Raw genomic sequence first — 19,472 nt, 5'->3', positions numbered from 1 at the left:
CCTCCCTACCAGCTGTGCGCATATTGACAACTTCTGTGTCAGGGAGGTGTGCTCTGTAATTCCCGCTCCCACATTGCCTGCAGCTGAGCCTTGCCAAGGACAGCCACCGACACGGGAGGCAAAACCGGCTGCCCAGCACCAGGTCACTGGGGAGCTACCCGCACCCCCACCGCCAGCTCCTCCCCACTGTCCCCCACCCACCACTCCCAACCCTTCCTGACAGCTCAAAAGCATTTAGCAGAGCAATTCCCGCTCCCTTGTCCCCTGGGGCCTGCTGGATCCTGTAATCTAGTCCCTTTGTGGCCATGTTCAAGCATGACCCAGCCATGCTGGGGACTGAGGAGGGTCTGCTCCTGTCCCAGGGAGGCCGCTTGAGCACACACACACGCGTGCACACAGGCATATGTATGCTCATACACACACGCACACGCATGCACACACACACACCTCCTCTATCACTGCCACGCCATCTGGAATCTGTCTGTTCCTTCTAGCAGACGTCGATTAGGGGCTGCCAAGCCACTGTAGACATAAAACGTCCCCTCCTCTGACTCCCAGGAACGCAAGACAGCAGCACCTGCCTCCTGTTTTTGATATCATAGGTGCATAAACAGATTACGTGGCCCAGAGTGAGGGAGTGCATACTAATAGGGCTAGAGATGCAGTCCACGGCCACGGCCACGGAAGGGCACAGCCCAGCCCCACCCACATGGGGTGACGCAGCCCTGTCCCTCCTGGCCAGCCCCTCCTCACCTCCGCAGGTGGGGGCTGGGGCAGGCAACACCCAAGAGCCCGTCTGGTTATGATTTGAGGGGCTAGGGCTCAGGTGGGGGTCTAACCTGCCCCTGCCCGCAGACCAGAATCCTGGGTCAGGAAAGGACCCGGGGTGGGAGCCTCTCAGAGCAGAGCATCTGCCGGCCCGGCATCCAGGGTAAACGTTCTCCCAGCTGACTTGCTGGCCGGGCCACCCCAGAAGACCCCTCAAAGAGGGATGGAAGAAAGAGGAATGCCCAAGTTTTGGAGGAAGTACATGGAGGCGCTGGCCATCGGCCGAGTCCCAGAGGGTTTGGGATTTACCCAGAACCACGCTGGCCCGCTGGCCCGGAGGCAGGAAGAAGGGGCTCAGCTCGGCCTGTGTGGCCCAGAAGGGGATAGGGGACTTTCCAGTGCTGGTTCCCAAATGCTCCAAAAGGAAGGGGTGGCTTGCCTCAGGCTACAAAGATACCAGGTTGTTGAAGGGGTCAGGAAGGGACAAAGAGAGGGGGACAGGGGCACACAGAATCAGGTGGGGGAACAGGGAAGAGGCAGAAAGGTGGGGAGTGGGGGAGAACGGGGGGATCCTCCATTCACCCTTCTTCCTTGGCCCAGACCCCACCAGAAGTGCCTTCCTCATTCAGTGTCTGCGGACGGATGCAGGGAAGGGGACAGAGGGCCTCCACCTGCCTGAGAGCAGGGCAAGCCCAGGGCAGCCAGATGGCCCCCAGAAGCCCGTCAGCCCGGTCCTGGTACCACTTCTGCTTTCTGGAGTCGGCTTGCCCTGGCCCACGAATGCAGGAGACCCAGCCTAGTGTGGGCGCCGTCCACTTTCCCATGAGGCGAGCCCCTGCCCACCAGTTCATCAAAGTCGCTTTCCCTCTGTTCCAGCTCCTCTCCCTGGATTTGTCGCAGGCATCCCTAACAAGCCGCGTGCCCGCCCTTCTGACCCACTTCAATCCTAACCCTGGTGGCTCAGATAAAACATTACAGGAGGTTCCTGCCGAGACGCGCCAACCCAGAGGAGCTGGGGACGGCACTTGGTTCTGGTCTGGCAGCTCCCTGCCAGGTGGGCAGCCTCACGCTCCTGCCCTGGCCAGACCGCCACAGGGCAGCCCAGGCAAGCGTGTGCCCAGGCCGAGGGCACCGGCGCCCACTCCCTGCCCTCCCCAGGCACATGTTTATGAGCCCAGAATGTGCAAACCCAGGACCACTCTGAAGGCTGCGCCTCGTATATCTGCACAAATTACATTTTGGCTTTTATTAGTCCCAGATCACTCTCATTTCCTGCTGAGTGTCCTGTGGATATCATTAACATTTCTACGGCTTTTTTTTTTTTTTTTTTTCACATTCTCCAAAATGCATTACCAGAAACATTATTTAAAGAGGGACAGAGACAGTGAGGGGGTGCTATTACCAGTATCCCCTCCCTGCCTGTCCGTCTGCATCCCTCCCTCCCTGTTTAATCGGTCCAGCTGCTGCGTCTTTTAATTTAGCCAAGCTGTATTACAGGCAGGTTTCCCAATACACACGAGCAGCTGGATGCGGTGAAAGCATCTATCGCTAAGAAAAGACAGTTCAATTAAAACACAAGAAGCCCAGTGCTGATGGAGAACGCAGGCAAAAATGCTCGCCCCAACACCACTCTGGAATCCAAGGCAAAGGGAGGGATGGGAACAAAGGCACAGGCCGCCTCTCAGTGCCAGCCGGGTCCCACCGCCAGCTCTGCTGGGAGAAAATGGGGCACTGCCTCTTTAAGGGCTGCCTCAGGCCTGCTATGGGCTCTGTTGTTATTAATTATTATGATTATGATTACTTTTCAAGAGCACTAGGGCAGGACAGAGGGGAAGAGAGGCAGGCAGCAGGGCTGGGCTGGGTTGGGCTGGGCTGGGTTGGGCTGGGCTGGGTGGGCCTTAGGAGAGGAGGGGCAGAAAGAGTCCCCCTGGCAGAGTGATGGTGACCTTTGAACCTGGAGGCAGGGAAGAAGTGGCCTAGGGGGCAGACTGTGGGTTTGGCCTGTGACTTGGGCTGGAGGGAGAAGAGGTGGTAGGTGGGGACTGGGGAGGGCACCCCCCACCCACTGGGCTCACTCCTTATGGTCCAGCTCAACCACACTGCCCGGAGGGTCCCCACTCACTCCAATCCATCCCTTTCTCCCCAACCTGCCTCTCCTCCCAGACACTTGGTCCAGGCCTTATCTCCAAAGTTCTTGCTGAAACTAGAAGGCAGGAGGGGCAGAGTCTAGTGCATCCTCTAAGCACCAGATACACGAACACTTCACCCTTAGAATCAGTTGCTGGAGCTTAGTCTTCTCAGCACTGGACAGAGGAGGCAGGCCAGGCGCAGCGGGGAGCATGACTGGAGTCACACAGCACCCAGGGCACCAGGATTCCCCTTGACACAGCAATGGGTGTCCTCACTCCAAGCCATGAAAATAGTGGGGGCAAAATGAAACCCCAGCTACCCTCTCGTGCAAGGCCAGCAGCTCTCAAAGGCCTTTGGCAGCATGGCACACCTAGGGCATAGCCCTTCTTTTAGGCAAAGACCTTAGCCCTTTCCCTCCAGAAATCTACAGGACTGCTGAGGCGGGAGCAAGGCGGCTGCAGAACACCCACTCTGTGCGGCTTTCTCAAACAACAATTTGATTAATAATCCCTTCTCGCACTTTACAGAAAAAAGTGAGGTTCAGGACAAGTGCCCTGCTTAGGACCCCAGAGCAGAGCCCATCCGCAGTGAAGCACCTATGCAGGACACCCTCAGCAGCAGCGGCAGTGACTGGACCATGGGTGGACACCCCTGTCCTGAACCCCTGCGGGGGGCTCCCACTTTGGAGGGACAGTCTCTTGGAGCAGGATGCAAGCAAAAGCTGTTGTGGGGCAAGGGGCTGAGCTGCAGCCTGTGACGGCCTGAGCCCCAGGCCAGGGTCCTCACTTTTATTTTTATTCTGTCCTCATCTTGAAGCAGCCAGACCCGCCTCAGGTGGGTCCACTAATGGGCAGTGATGGTCACCAGCCGCGCGCTGTCACCAAGGCAACTACTGTCCCCTGGGCAGCCTCAGGGAGAGGTCACTAGGCCTAAAGCCTCCTCAGACCCCAGGCTTGAGGGCCCAGTCAGGGAAATGGGCACAGTGTGGGCCAGAGCTGCTATGGCTCCTCAGGGAGCCCAGCTGGGAGGTGGTGGCTGGAATTTTTTCCTAAGAGAGAGGGAGAGAGGGAGAGGCTGAGGGGGAGACAGGAAGAGAGGGAGAAGGAAACGGATTGGGGGCTTCCTGATCCCCAGCAGCAGCTCTGAGGCCACTGGTTCCATCCCACCTACTTACCCAAGGTGGTTTTATGACCTGGTTTCATAATTTGTAGCTGCAAGAAAAAAATTTAAAAACCCAACCCACTCAAGGTCTGGGAAACTGAGGATGAAGGAGCAGTGTACCAGGACTACCGGAAGCTGAGGACGGGGCAGACTGGGAACCTGAGGATGAAGGAGTATACCAAGGCTCTGGAAACTGAGGACAGGGCAGAGGGGGAGTCCAGGAAGGGATGGAGAAGGTGGAACCCCTCGGGCCTTCCCATCTGTTGTGGGTGATGAATAATCAATACAGGAGACTTGGTGAAAATGAGAAATCATTCACTGGATTCAAAGCTGTCCTATGGGCTCAATTCCATATGCTACGGGCCTGGCTTAAAGGAGGAAGGGGGTGAGTTTCCAAGGAGCCCACGAGACAAGAGGGTTGGGTGCCCACAGGCCTCTGGGTCAGGTTAGGGTCCGCGGGTTGAGAGGCCTGCTTGGGGCAGATGGAGGACCCTCCTAGGACATCAGGAACCCCAGAGGACCAGGGAGCCCCTCCAGACCACTCCCTGTGGGCAACATTTGCATATGCATCCCTCCTCATTCATGGACTCCTATGCTCAAGGAAGAATCCCATGGAATGACCAACATGCCCTCTCTATAGGGTCTGGGGGTCCCAAATATCAGGAGGCCAGTGATGGGGTGAGAAGCAGAAGGGCAGCCCTAGCCAGGGTCAGTTGAGGTTGGGGGAGCCCTGTGTGGCTGGGGGCTCTGGGCCCTTCAGAGTGCACCGGAGCAGAGCGGGGAGCAGAGGTGTCTGGACTCTTCAGGTATTTAAGGAGCCTCCCCTCACAGCCCCCAACACCGTCTCCTCCAGGGACCCAGCTGTGGGGACAGCTGAGACCTGCTAAGCCAGCTGAATGGGATCCCTGCAGGGCCTAACCACACCCACCCACTGGCCTGGCCCCACCTGCTGTTCATAGGCACAGCCAGGCCCTCTGCCTAGGTGCCCAGGTCCCCTAACTCTAAAGCTGTGCTCTGCTCTCCATCCCACCCCACCGACCCTTGGTGCTGATTCCTGGGATACAGCCATCGAGCGGCCGGGAGACCTGGGCTGCAGGGCCCACAGTCCAGCGGTGAGGTGCAGATGGCCAGCCATCCCGCCTCCACTGGGAGGTGTTGGAGAACAACAAGAGGAGATTCCGCAGCAGCTGCAGGCATTCCAAGGTCCCCCAGGGGAGGCTGCTGGGAAGAGCTCACCTATTATCAGTTCTGTACTGATCAGTCTCTTGTGGACAATAATTTTTTTTTTTTTAGATCACTTTATTCACCACTGAACAAAAAGCATCACCACCTCTCCGTGTCTCTGTCAAAATGAAGAAAAGGGAAAAGGGGGGGAGGGGGTGCTGATTGCTGGGTCGCAGACAGTTAACAGGGCCAGGGTCTGGTGGCCCAAGAAGTTGTCTGGGTCCTGCTGGCGGGGGGACACAGCCCCTGTCCTTCCCGGACAAGGCCAGGCTGATGCCATCAGACACAATCAGTCCCGGGCCTAGCAAGACCAAGGGGCTGGCCCAGACCCTGGCACAGGGGCCAGATGGGCCCCACAGAGGTGTTCCCAGCCAGCTCTGTTCTCCCCACCCCAAGCCCCAGGAGTTCCTGCCCTTGTAGGAGGCTGCAAGATAAGGATGAGACAGGCTAGGTGTGGCTGCTGGTTTTTTTTTTTTTTTTTTTTGAGACAAAGTTTCACTCTTGTTGCCTAGGTTAGAGTGCAATGATGCAATCTCGGCTCACCACAACCTCCACCTCCCGGGTTCAAGCGATTCTCCTGCCTCAGCCTCCCGAGTAGCTGGGATTACGGGCATGTGCCACCATGCCCGGCTAATTTTGTATTTTTAGTACAGACAGGGTTTCTCCATGTTGGTCAGGCTGGTCTTGAGCTCCCAACCTCAGGTGATCCGCCTGCCTCGGCCTCCCAAAGTGCTGGAATTACAGGCGTGAGCCACCGCGCCTGGCCTGGCTGCTGACTTAAGGGAGGCGGGAGGCACGGGACTCTCAGGCCCCAGCTTTGTCCTCCCTACTCCACATGCCTGGACAGTCCATGACTTACTTCCCTGGGGAAGTGGAAACACAGAGGTGCCAAGCCTGTGGGTTTGTCTGACTGCTGGCTGACTGTGTGACCTTGGGCAAGCCTTTTACCTCTGGAAATACCACTCTCTACCCTGGCTCCAAGTCTTGGCTCCTCTGTTACCTTCTCAAGAAGCCTTCCCTGACTACTGTTTGAAACAGCACCTCTTGCACCCCCCCACGACTTTCTTTGTTGTAATCAAACTTGACTTGCTTTATTATTGGTCTCCTCTTTAGAACAAAAGTTCCATGAGAGCAAGGATTTCTGCCTGTTTTGTTCACAGCTATTCCCCATTGTCCAGAACAATAAATATTTATTGAATGCACAAAATGTCACAGTAACCCTGCGAAAATATCCAGAAGGAGCAGTGGAGTGGCAGCACAGAGCACATGTGGGTGGGCCAGGCAGCGGGAGATCAGGGGTGGCCACTGCTTTGCTTCATTCATTTGACAAAGAACATCTTCCCGAGGCCTGGCAGGGAAGTGGGCAGGTGGGTATGGAGGCAAACTGGCGATCCTGTTCCCAAATAAAGGGGAGGGGGGCCGCAGCCCCTCTCAGCACCAGCAGACTGTGGCCACTTGAGAGTGGGAGGCCAGGGTGCCAAAGCTTCTGAGCTTTTCCCTTGAAAAAGACAGAAATCAGGATTTTATAAAAAGGGATATCTCTAAGAAAATGTTATCAACCAAGTATAACATTTTTTTTTTCATACTTGAGAATTCAAGAGAACCTGTCTGTGGCCTAAATTTGATCACAAGCTCCTGGGGTCAAATGCTGACAGAACTGATGCAAAGGGGATCTGCAAGGGCTCAGTGGCACCCAGAACAGGAGGAACAGTGCTCCCTGGCCCAGGAGAAGCTCTGGGACCAGCACAGATGAGCAGAGCAATGCAGGAGAGCAGTGCCCTGGGCTCAGGGGGGAGACAGGGCAGACCGCTGCAGGAGGGGCACTCAGCGGCCTTGGAAAGGAGGTGCAGAGAGAAGGGGGACTGGAAAGGCTGGAGGTTCCCAGAGCTTGTGAGAACCTCTGTGGCATTCCACACCAGACACCAGGCGAGGCCCCACCCCCACTCTCCTGGGTCCCCCGCCAGGCTCCTTGGTGGCTCTCAACGCAGCGGTAATTACATAATTGACGGTACAATGAGCTGTTTCACATGTGCCTCCCTCACTAGAATGTAGCCTGAGGAGGGCAGGGACTTCCTCTGTTTGACCCTAAGCTCCAAGCTTAGAAAATGGCCCCAGAGTCAATGTTCGTTCAGTATTGCTTGGATAAATAAACAGACGAGATGGATCGGAGCGCTGGGCTCTGTGTTGGGTGCATTTAACCCTCAACCCAGACCAAAGGGATGATACCCAGAGAGAGGTTTGAGGATGAGGGGCCTGGAGGCCAGGATGCATGCAATAGCCAATCAGGAAGGAGAGACAAAAGTGTGTGCTGTCTCCTCCAGAACCCCTGGTGCCTACACTGGTTCACTTGTGGAGCACATTTCTGCTCAGCTTACAGTCTGGATGTGGGCCGAGCTGGGTGCCGGGCACACACAGGAAACAGCACATGGCCCTTGCTCTCCAGAGGCAGACATACACACACACAGACAACTGTCATGGTGGTGTTGAGATGTAGTGACACCCTCAAGGCTGTGAGGTGGGGGGGGAGAGAAGGTGATCAGGAAAGGCTGGAAGAAGGAGGGCTTAACTATGTGAGGAAGGACGAAGGCACCCCATGTAAGCAGCAGCCTGGGTGGGGCTGGGGGCCTGCAAAGAGCAAATGGGGGCCCCTGCAGTCACCTCCCACCTCTGCCAAATTCTCTGAGCCTTCCCCAAGCTCAAGTGGCCCGGCTGCTGCAGCTAGTGTTCGGTGTCCTCTGTCCTCATGGCGCCAATCCCTGGCAATCCTGCAAAGTCACCCCATCTATGAGCTGCCTGCATCCTGGCTTCCCGCCGAGCCACCCTCCTGTGTGCCTTGAGGACCATGGGTCTGCCACGCAAACCGGATAGGGGTCTCGACTTGCTTCTACGTGGTGCTGCCTACACCCCCCTCTTCTGGCCTGCAAGACCAGCTGTTAAGGGCAATGGGCCACTAGAAGACACTTTTTGCAGAGCACATTCTAGGTCAAATCTCCCCCTCATTTTGCCGAGGGATTAATGGATGAAGTCCAGAGTGGGCCAGTGACTTGTGCAGGACGCCCAGCAGGGCTGAGATCCCTCCACAGCTCTGTGCCTCAGAGTGCCTGTCTGTCAAACAGAGAGGGGAACAAGGTCTCCCTCCTGGATACGACAGCTTCCCAGAGAAGTCGTGGAATGTGCCGCTGCCTTCCGCCTTCCCCAGCCTAGGTGGAACCGCCCCTCGCTTCCCTGCCTTTGACACCCCCCTCGCTGCAGCCATCCTGACAGCCGGAGAGGCGAAGCAGGCCAGCCCCTCCCAGTCCCGGTTCCACCTGGGGGAGCGGGGAATTGGCACCCTCTCCCTCCCCCCAGTACCCAGGGGAGGAAGCCGCCTGTCAGGCCGCCACGGCGTGTCAAATCCTCTTGCTGCCTAATTGTGAGACGGCTGCGTTTAAAGAAACGCTTTTCTGGCCGCCTGCCACACCGCAAACTGCTTGGTATAATTTTATTATTAAGGAGAGAGAAAAAGAGGGAGGGGGATTGGAAGAGAGAGGGAGAGAAAAAAGGGGAGAGAGAGCAGGAAATTGCTTCGTCCAAGTCAGCTGGTGGAGTATTCTGCTCAACGTGAAAGCGGGGCCGGCTTTCCAGTTGGCAAGCTGACTTCGTTAATTGCGCATTCAGCCTCTACTTAGGGTAATTGAAACGAAGCGGGGCTGGCTCTGACAATTAGGGTCTGCGACTAGGCCATTAACCCTTTTCGCCCCCGCCTACGCCTCAGCACCTCTTCGAGGTGGAGGGGGGTCACCGGGCGCCACCGCCAAGACCCGATCCGGGGCGGTGGCGAGAAGCCCCACGCGAGGCGTGGACTGCGGCAGCGGGTGCCGGGCGCGCGCCCCAGCGCGAGCAGGGTTAACGCGACGCCGGGTGTCCTGCAGCACGGCTGGGGCAGAGGGGAACGGGGAGCAGCGCAGGGTGTGTGGGGGTTGTTGCGGCCTCTCCGCTCCTCTGCAACAGATGTTTCAGCCGTGTAAGACAAAGGCAGAGCGCCTGCTGCTGCCGGAGAAAATCCGCAGGACTCCCTCAGGGGCAGGTAAAATTTCACCTTCTATTTGTGTTCCCCCGCCCGCCCCCGCCTTGTTTCCCTGCCTCTGCGCCAATCCGGAAAGCGCCACCAAAGACGCCGTGCCGCCGCCTACGCAGCCCAGCCCGCTGACCCCAGCAAGGTCACCGCGACCTCGGGCTCCGCCGGCAGCGTGCCCGCCAGTTCTCCGCCGGCGAAGGGCGCCCCCCTGCGCCCAGTCCTCTCCTGGGGCGGGCCCTGTCCTCTGTACCCCCGTCCCCGGTCGCTGCAGGCGCCAGGAGAGAGGAAGGGGGCGCTGCACTCGCCATGAGGCGGAGGCTGCCCTGGACGCTCCCCGCCGCCTCCCTCTCGCCTGCGCGGGGACCCCGGGGGGCAGTGGCCCCCCCCCAGCCCCCATCATTCATCTCCCTGATTCTCTCCGTAGCCGCCCTCGGAAGTCAGCCCAGTGAAGCAGCTGTTCCTTGCACACTCCACTTGACCAAAGATGATGATAAATGAGGCCGGGGCTGCGGCGGGGACGCGGCGGCGGCGAGGGGCGCGCAGGGCGGGGCGTACGGCCCCGCAGCCCCTCCCCGTGCCTCTGTAAGGGCGAGGACGCGAAGGACAGAGGCCAAGAGCAAAATCTAAGGCCCGCGCTGCCCTCTTGGCGCCCTGAGCGACCTCCACGGCCCGGTGTGGGAGGAAACCATGGTGAGAGCTGCGCCGGCTCGCAGGCCCAGGCCGAGCCTCTTCCTCCAGGCGCGGCGCCAGCCCCCGCCCCGCCCCTTCCCCTCCCTCCCACCCCTTACCAACGCTTCCGGTCCCCACAGCGTCCCCATCGACGGACCCCCCCGGCCTCCACCACCGCGGCCACCGGTGGCTCAAACCTTTAACGCCTCGTAAATAATGCAATAATAAATAGAGCGCTTCCCTCCAGCCGCGCAAGGCTGCGGACGGGGGGCCACTGCCAGATGCGCCCGGTCCTGGGGAGGGGCACCCACCGACCGGCTGCAGAGAGGGCCCGGGCGCGCGGCCCCGCACACGTGCAACCGCGGCGCGCAAGCGGGCACCCCGCCCGGCGGAGGAGGGGGAATCCCGCTCTGCCCTCCCCAACGCCACCTCCCCTGGAGTCCTCTGGCACCGAACGAGGCGAGAGAGCGCGCGCGAGCTTCCCAGCCGGAGAGGGTTATTTTTAACCTGCCCCCCTTTCTATATCTGCCTCTCGGGTTTGCGCGCCCGCCCGCCCGCTCCACCAGCCGAGGACGCGGGCTCCTCACCTCGCTCGGCGGCTCCGGACTCTGAGCGCCTCCCCCAGCCCGCGGCCCCCGCCCCTGCGCGGGCATCGCGCGGCTAAATCTCAGCCTGGAAAGGACCGATTAGGAGCCGCGTGCCTTTCTGCGAAATATTGGAACCGGGTGGGATGGGGGCGGGGAGCCCGGCGCTGTCGTCCCTTCGCCTCCCTCTCTCCCTCCCACCCCGCGCGCAGAGTGGTTGCGAGAGGCGGCTCCTGCTCTCCCCCCGCAAAAAGGAGGCGGCCGGCCCGGGGCCCCGAACCCCCCCTCCTTGGTTTTCGGCCTTCCCTCCTCAACGCCCACCCCTCCTTCGGTCATTTGCGAAGCTGGGGCTTCTAACACGCGGACCCTCCGGCAGCGGTGGCGCCAAGTGGGGCGCTGCGCCCCCCCCCATTTCCAGTTTCCTCCCTAAGCCACTCCAAACAAACACACCATTTAAACAGCAGCGGGCTGGCCGTACCAACAACTTTGAGGCTGACCCACCCGTGCCTGCGACCGCGCCAGGGGGCTGGGAAAGTGCCAGGGGCGCACAGTGGGGACTCCCCGAAGGCAGTTTAGTGCTGCCGTCCCCTCTTTTCAGGATCACCCTCCCTTAGACTCACCCAGATCCCTCCCTCCCAGCCCCTTCCCCTGTGGTCCAGCACCCCAGGCCAGCAGCTCAGACTACCCTCCGGCCCCAGTCAGGGAATGAGGCCGCAGGAAGTTCAAGTCGGCTCCCATTACTCTACTCTCCAAAAGGCCACCCATCCAAACCCCAGCTTGTCCTTCCCCCCAGAGGTGGGGAGCAGCAGCAGAACTGGCTGAGCTCAGAGGCCCCCCGGGGCTTTGACTGGATCCCTCCCTCACTTGACATTTTCCAGACTGCTCAGTGCCCAATCCTGGAGACCCATAGGCATAGGAACCCGTGAGCACCTCCCTCCTGAAGGAAGTGGGGGTAAGACTCCCTGCTGCAGCACAGAGGAGGGAAAGGCTGGAGGAAGTGGTGGGCTGAGAAGAAAGGAGCAGGGCATTCCAGCCACCAGGAGCTGCCTAGCTTGGTGGCGGGGAAGAACACCGCCTATTTGGGAAGCTGAGATGGAGTTCTCTGGTTTAGCTGGGCTGGAGGAGACAGGCCTCAAGGGCTGGGCCCCTACCCCAAGAGGGCAGCCTCTGGTGGGGGGGTGGAGATTCCTGCAGAAAGGTAAAGAAGCCTGGCAGGTTCCTAGCTCCTGGTAGGGGAGGGGGTGAGGACGCCTGTGGAATGCATATTAAAGACTGCACTGACTCTGAGTGCTGGGCCCAGGACACTCTTGGGCCTGCCCAGGAAGCCAGGCTGGTCCAGAAGGGGAGAGACAGGGACAAAGCCTCCTAAGCAAATGCAGACCCTAGCATTACAGAGTGAGGGTTCTCAAGGGGTTTCTCCCCCAGCCAGCTAGACACTGGGCATGGGCTTCCCTCAGATCTGGAAAGGTCTTGGTAAGGCTCAGACTGCTGGAGCTGTGTAACTGCAGCACCCTCAAAAGTTGATGCTGTCTGTCCCCCTCCTGTGTCCAAGGTGCCTCAATAGATTTTACTTCTCTCAAACTGCCCTTCTGGGAGGTGACATCACCTGTCATTTCACAGACATGGAAACTGAGCTCCAGAGAAGAGAAGGGGGTATTTCAAACTCCAGCCTCTGGGGCCCTCCCTGGTCCCCCTGTCCTAGGCCCTGTGGGTGGGACCTCAATCAGGGAGATGCCCGTGGGGCTTTTGTGAATACAGGTTACAGGCACCCCCGGGTAAAATACATGGGCGAGGAGGTCCTGGTTTCCTCTGAAATTTTCAGAAGACTGGTTTTCTTGGGAGAAAAAAAGGGTGGGTGGCCAGGCGCGATGCCTCACGCCTATAATCCTAGCACTTCGGGAGGCCAAGGTGAGTGGATCACTTGAAGTCAGGAGTTTGAGACCAGCCTGGCCAACATGGTGAAACCCCGTCTCTACTAAAAATACAAAAATTAGCTGGACATGGTAGCGTGTGCCTGTAATTCCAGCTACTCGGGAGGCTGAGGCGTGAGAATTGCTTGAACCCAGGAGGCGGAGGTTGCAGTGAGCCAAGATTGCACCATTACACTCCAGCCTGGGTAAAAGAGTAAAACTCTTGTATTTAAAAAAAGAAAGAAAAAAGGGTGGGGAGGGGACTAGAGAGAAGTCCCAGGGCCTGCCATCACTGATTTCTCGCTACCCACTTGGCCAGGCTACCTATTAAGGGTTTCCACGTGGGGGGTTGGCTCCTGGGGCTGCAGAATTATGACAATGAGGCCTAAGTCCACATGGGTCTTGTTCATTCACCAGTAGACCAAATACCCCACGTAGCCATGTGCCACACTCTTCAACTGTGTGTGGCTACTGTTGTGCTGAAAAAAAATTAAATTCACTCAGGACCTAAGAGCTTTGGGCAGTTATATCCCCCTCCCCAACAACAGACTAACAGGTCCCATTTTGATATCAAGGGCTGGGGTTTCAAGACAGGGAACTGTAGGGTCCACGCTGTCCTGGCCTCCCCGGAGGCCTGGCTGCCCTCACGCCAGGAAGGGAGCTTCCATTTCCTGTGGGCCTAGAATGGCCGCCCCGCTGCCCCTAGTGCTCCCTGGGTGGGGGTGGATCCTGGCCAGTCCCCCAGACACACAGTCTGCTAACCAGAAGCAGCGACCTTCAGGGAGAGCCAGCCACCAGCCAGCCACTGCTCCAGAGGCAGGCCTGGGGCCACCCGGGAGGCTTTCCTCAGGATGGAAAATATTTGCCTTTGGTTGTCGGCTGCTGCCTTGTCTTGTGTCTGAATGGACAACTGGCTGACTTCTCTCTCTTCCGAACAGCCATGAAATGCGAAGGTGTTTAAGAGTAAAAACCAGGCGAGGGCAACTGGGCCTGGCGTCTGGCTGTTTTGAACAACACTCCTGTTTTTCTCCTAGAGTGAACAGAATACTTTCTGCGGTTCAGAATACTCTGTGCGCTGGTCCCTCTTCCCAGGCCCCGCCCCATCCCCCACAGGCCTCACCTCCAGCTGCTCCAGACCATTCCAGAACTCCCTCCCTCTTGGCTTCTAGTCACTCAGCATCTGGGGGAGAGAGCCTCTTCCAGCTGTACATGGCTAGCTTGGCCTGGCCCCAGAACTGCTGTGTTCTGGAAAGTTGTAGGAGAATCCCTCTTGGCGGGCTCTCCAGCATGGAGAATCGCAGGCCTCTGCTCCGGAAAGGGAGGCTCTTGAGAGGTCAGATTCACCATGGCCAGGCCAACCAAACTGTGAGGGCTCACAGGGGCTGGGGCTCTGGTTTCAGGGGTGAGTGGAGCCACCATCTGCTCCCATGCCCACCCTGACTGTAAATGGCTAGACTCTGGTGCTGGGGACAGCTCTGGATTCATATCCCAGCTCCTGCATACATATATGCTGGGTGACCTTGGGCAATTTACTTAACCTCTGTGTGCTTTGTGTGCCTAAACTGCAAGATACTCTAAATTAAACAGCAAACTTCCAGTGCTGTTGTGAGACTAAATGGGATAATGTGCTTGGTAGCTGGCAGAGGCTCAATAAAGGGTAGCAACTTCCAGGGCCACCAGTTCATCACAAGCCAGGTCCAAGTCTCGTACTTTCTGTGCCTCCCAGGGAGCCACATGTGTCTGCGACAGAGCTGGGGAGGACATTCTGGGGCCGAGGGCTGAGGTCTGCCCACAGAGCAGTGGCCTGTCCCTTCAGGCAGGTAGAGTATCATCCTGGCAGGGTCTCAGTGCTCCTCAAACATTAACGTGTACGTCTTGGTGAGACACAGATTCTGATGCAGCAGGTCGGGTGGGACAGGGCTTCTGCAGCTGTAAGGAATTCCCAGGTCAAGCCAGTGTGGCAGGTCTGTGACCGCAGCTGGTGTGGCAAGATCTCAGCTCTGGAAGACTCTGGGTTCTGCTGAGGCTGGGCTCAGAGAGAGAATACAGGTTCTGTCCTGTCCAAGGAGGGCCCTCCAGGATTTCAGGACAAGGCTCTGACTCTGTGTCCCCAAGCCCTCAGTCTCAAAGCTCGGGTCCTGCAGTGGCCTGGGCAACTCTCTGGACTCTCCATTTAGCATTTGTTCCTGGCAGCAATGCAAGGATAAAGAGCAGTTTCATGCTGCTGAACTTGCAATCACTTCAAGGCCTGGGCCCCTCTGGGCCTCAGTTTCTCCAATGGCACAGTAGGAAGCTGGGATAAGCTAATCCCACCCTTTCCCCTTGGTAATTCCCCCACATTGTTCTTCCCTTCCCTTCAACCCTTCCCAAAACCCAGGTCTGAGGCGTGAGCATCCATCCTAGGGGGTTGGCCCCCATCCCATGACTGCAGTCATGGTGTACAAGACTCATGCAGATTCGTAAGAACAGCCACTTCTCACCTGGGGCATCGATGTTCCAAGCACTGTCCTAGGCATTTGCATCTACAAACTCCTCACCACAATCCAATCACCACTGTTTTACATATGAGGAACTGAGGCCCACAGGAGTGAAGCCTATTGCCTGAGATCTTGCAGTTGGTAACAGGTGCAGGGCTGGACTCAGGCCCCCACACATGCCCATGCCCTTGAGTATTTGTAAGGGAAGCAGCTGTTTGGTTTTCTTGGCACAGAGCATCTGCCTGGCCGGTGAGGGCATGGGGAAAGAGGTGCCCAATCTAGTTGGGGATGGGAGGGTAAACCGGTACTACCTCTTTGGAGAGCTTTCTGGCAATATGGACCCAAATGCAAATTACTTGTGCCCTCTAACCTGGGCCCAAAGTCATCTGCAGAAGGCTATCAATTGCAGTGTCCTTTGCAGCAGCAAAACACTGGAGATCCCCTAACTGTCCATCCAAGGGGGATGAGGGAGATACACTTGGGAGGTTCTATTGGCTGAGTACTGAGAGAATGGAAGCACCACATGGATTAATTGGAGCAGTCTTCAAGTTGGTGAAAAAAAGCACAGTGTAGAAAGTGTATACAGGGCCGGGTGCAGTGGCTCACGCCTGTAATGCCAGCACTTTGGGAGGCTAAGGCAGGAGGATTGCTGGAGCACAGGGGTTTGAGACTAGCCTGGGTAACATGGGGAGATCCTATCTCTAGAAGAAAAATAAATTAGGCAGGTGAGGTGGTGCTCGCCTGTGGTCCCAGCTACTTGGGAAGCTGAGGTAGGAGGATTGCTTGAGCCCACAAAGTCAGGCTACAGTGAGCTGTGACTGCACCACCGCACAGTGTAGGCGACAGAGCAAGACTCTCTCTCAAAAAAAAAAAAAAAAAAAAAAAGTGAGCCAGGCGTGGTGGCTCACGCCTGTAATCCCAGCACTTTGGGAGGCCAAGGCAGGAAGATAACTTGAGGCCAGGATGGCCGACATGGCAAAACTCGATCAGTATAAAAATACAAAAATTAGTCGGGCATGGTGATGCACACCTGTAATCCCAGCTACTCAGGAGGCTGAGGCACAAGAATTGCTTGAACTTGGGAGGTGGAGGCTGCAGTGAGCCGAGATCACACCACTGCAGTCCAGCCTGGGCGACAGAGACTGTCTGAAAAAAAAAAAAAGTGTGTACAAAACATTTGTATAAAAAAGGAAGTTGTACTTGAATTTTTCTACCATGAGCATGTGATAGCTCCTAAAAGATTTAAAAACTTCTATGAATGGCTAGGCAAGGTGACTAAAGAAAGAGCCTGGTTCCAGGCTCAAATCTGGCACTGCCACTTTCCAGCTGTTTGACTCTAGGTTGGTGGGCTGACCTCAGTTTCCCCCTCAGTAGGACAGAACAAGCCCCAGTTGCCAAGAGGAGTCAGTTCCCCTGCATCCTGCAATGCACAAGATAGGGACCAGACTCCAATTTTAAGGATAAGGAAACAGCCCCCAAGTGGGGAAGGAGAACCAAACGTGAATTCCTGTGCAGGCTGTATCCTCCTCAGTGGGTACACAGCTTTCGGAGACAAAGCAGCCAGGACTGGCTCAAGCGCTAAGCTGTGTGGGGACCCGCTGCTGCCAGGGCCAGGTATGGCTGACCCTTGAACAACACGGTCTACTTATATGTAGGTGTTTTTCTCAGACTCAATGAAAATTAGATGTAATTAGCATACCCAGCGTCAGAATAACTGAGCCAAGATCCCAGGATAGTTTTTTCAAAAGGTTACACCGAGTGTGCCTGCCTCTCCTGCCTTCCGCTCCACCACCTGAGACAGTAAGACCCTCCCTTGCTCCTGGCCCCAGTCTACTGAATGTGAAGACGGCGAGGATGAAGACCTTCATGATGATCTGCTTTTACTTCGTGACTAGTAAATAGATTCGATCGTCTCCTCCTTAGGATTTTCTTAATAACATCTTGTTTTCTCTAGTTTACTGTATTGTAAGACTACAGAAAAGAATACATATAACATGCAAAATGTGTGTTTACAAAATGTGTGTTCATCGACTGGGGAGTCGAAAGTTACACATGAGGCTAGGCATGGTGGCTCACACCTGTAATTCCAGCACTTGGGGAGGCAGAGGCGGGCAGACTGCATGAGCCCAGGAGTTTGTGACTAGCCTGGGTGACATGATGTGACCCCATCTCTACTAAAATTATAAAAATTAGCTGGGCATGGTGATGCATGCCTGTAGTCTCAACTACTCGGAAGGCTGAGGTGGGAGGATCACCTGAGCCCAGGAGGTCGAAGCTGCAGTGAGCAGAGATTGTGCCACCACACTCCAGCTCAGGCAACAGAACAAGACCCTGTCTCAAAAAAAAAAAAAAAAAATTTGCACATGAATTTTCAGCTGTGTGGGGGTCAGCATCCCTAACCCCCACATTGTTCAAGGGCCAGCTGCACACAAAGGCACTCCTGGTTTCATGTGTTTCAATGTTTTCATTCTATTTCTACCTGCAATATGCTTTCCTTCAATCATCTGAACAAAGCAACACATGTTATGAAATTTAAAAACAGAAGCTGGGCTAGGCTTTTCTGGGCCCCAAGTCTCTGCCCTGAAGGCCTGATTGGTAGGGAGGCTCCCTGTCCAGGTCCAAATCCCCACCCAGACACCGCCTCCCTGTGGGGCCTTGGGCAGGCTATCCAAGGTCCCTGTGCCTCAGTTTCCTTATCTGCAAACAGGCACAAGAGTACCTCAGACAATGGCGCGCAGATGCCAGGAGACAACGTACATGCAGCTGCCAGACCAATGCTGGGCAGAGGAGGGCGCAACTAAGTTAGCTGTTACTTTTAAAAGGTAAATGTTTATATAATTTTTTATAACACAGGGAAAGTTCAGGAAAATCCCTGACTGGTCCTTGCTGGCTGTGGCGGTGGGGCCAGAAAGGCAGGAGCTCCTTGAAGTGACAGAAACCTGGCTCCAGCCCACAGCCTCAGGAGCAGTGCCCAGGTGGGCAGACATGCTGTTCTGCCTGGTGGGGCAGTGGCCAAAGTGGGGTCCGGTTGTCTGTGTTCCCTGGCTGGCATGTTGGGAGGAACAGACTTGGCTGACTGGCCGGAGGCCCCTGCAGCCCCAGGCCCCTGAAAGGAAGGTTCAGAAAGGCCCCTGTGTTCCAGCCTGGTCCAGAGCTGGGTTTTTCCAGACCAGGGCCTCAGGAGTCTTTGGAAAGAACACCGAGTACCTGACGCCTACTGCTGACTCGCTGTGTGACCTCAGGTGAGTCACCCCAACTCACTGGGCTTCTGCTTCCTCACCCATAAAACAGGGATAGTGATTAAATGCCCACCTTGCAGGGTTGAGCAAAGAACCCATGAGCAAAACAGATACAGAAATGCTTTGTCATCAGCATCCTCGGGGCTAATCCGCACACCGACCAGACGTGTGTTGGGCCCTGTTCTGAGAAGCAGTCTACACATTTTAACTCATAGAGGAGGAAGCAGAGGCACAGAGAGGTTAGGGCAATTATCCAAAGTCACACAGCTTATAAGTGGCAGAAGCACTATAGTAGGTAAGTAATTATTTATCTGATGCAATTTTAAATTACAGATAATATATGCAGTTAAATAAGTTACATATAAATATATAAATTATAAATAATATAGACATTATAATTATGTGACTATTAATTATGTGCCTATTATAACTCATGGCTAGGGGGTCTGGGGTAAGGTTTGGAAACTTCAAACTCAGTTTCCAGAGGTACCTTTGGCCAAGGGAAGAAGAGCTAGGAGGGAGCACTGTGGCCAGTGTGGCCCCTGTGGCAGGGGCTGCAGCAGAAGCTGCTCTTTCAGGTGCTGAGATTCTAAGCCCCATATTTCCTGGGTACCCTCTGTGTGCTGGGCATCAGGAGAGGTGCCATCTTCCCTGTCACATTGGATTTTTTCTCCCTACCCCCCTCCACCACATTGTTTTACTCCCCAGAAAAACTGCAAAGAACATGAACACATGAGCACCCCCATTTTATAGATGTGCAATTAAGGCCTGGGAAGCAAAGGGGATTTCCTGGTGAGCAGCAACATTTGGATTTGGACTCTATGGGTCTGGTTCCCAGTCTGCACCTGGGCAAGGATCCTGGGAGCAAGCAGGGATGGAGAAGGGCATTGGTGTCCCCCCGAAGAAGGGAGCCCTTGGGCTGCAGGGACGCCAAGCAACCTTGTTCTGTTTCATGCACTGTCTGTGGAGCAGCCTTCAGCTGTCTGCTGAAGCCTCCATCTTCTCTCCAGCTTACCCTGAGCCTCCACACTGGGCACAGGAGCTGAGCTGACCATTTTACAGACAGATAAATTGAGGCCCATGGAAAGCCAAAGGCTTAGAACTCCATTTTCTAATGTCTCTGGACTCACCTTATAGACCACCTGGACTCTCCATCCACCCTCACAACAGTCCACCCATCTATTATTCACCCACCCACCCACCCATCCATCCATCCCCCCGCCCACGCACCCCCCTGTCCATCCATCAGTCTA

At 56.2% G+C, this 19,472-nt stretch overlaps 1 protein-coding gene across 6 annotated transcripts in view; it reads right to left on the bottom strand.

The window, feature by feature from the left end:
* Positions 1–19,472, bottom strand: part of RAI1 (retinoic acid induced 1) — a 133,608-nt gene that overhangs the window by 17,831 nt on the left and 96,305 nt on the right. Inside the window, exon 3 of one of the 6 annotated variants that reach the window (XM_017895571.1) lies at positions 448–584. The exons of 4 other annotated variants lie outside the window; for them this stretch is intronic. The gene's annotated coding sequence lies outside the window, so the exon portion shown is untranslated. Of the gene's footprint in view, positions 1–447; positions 585–10,596; positions 10,750–19,472 lie in introns of those variants that run through there. One more of the 6 variants, XM_017895573.1, reaches the window with a different exon arrangement.

The sequence above is a fragment of the Rhinopithecus bieti genome, unplaced genomic scaffold (assembly GCF_001698545.2).
Source record: "Rhinopithecus bieti isolate Rb0 unplaced genomic scaffold, ASM169854v2 scaffold_26813, whole genome shotgun sequence".
NCBI lineage: Eukaryota > Metazoa > Chordata > Mammalia > Primates > Cercopithecidae > Rhinopithecus > Rhinopithecus bieti.
Note: the sequence above shows the minus strand (reverse complement) of the source record. Positions and strands in the feature narration are given on the sequence as shown.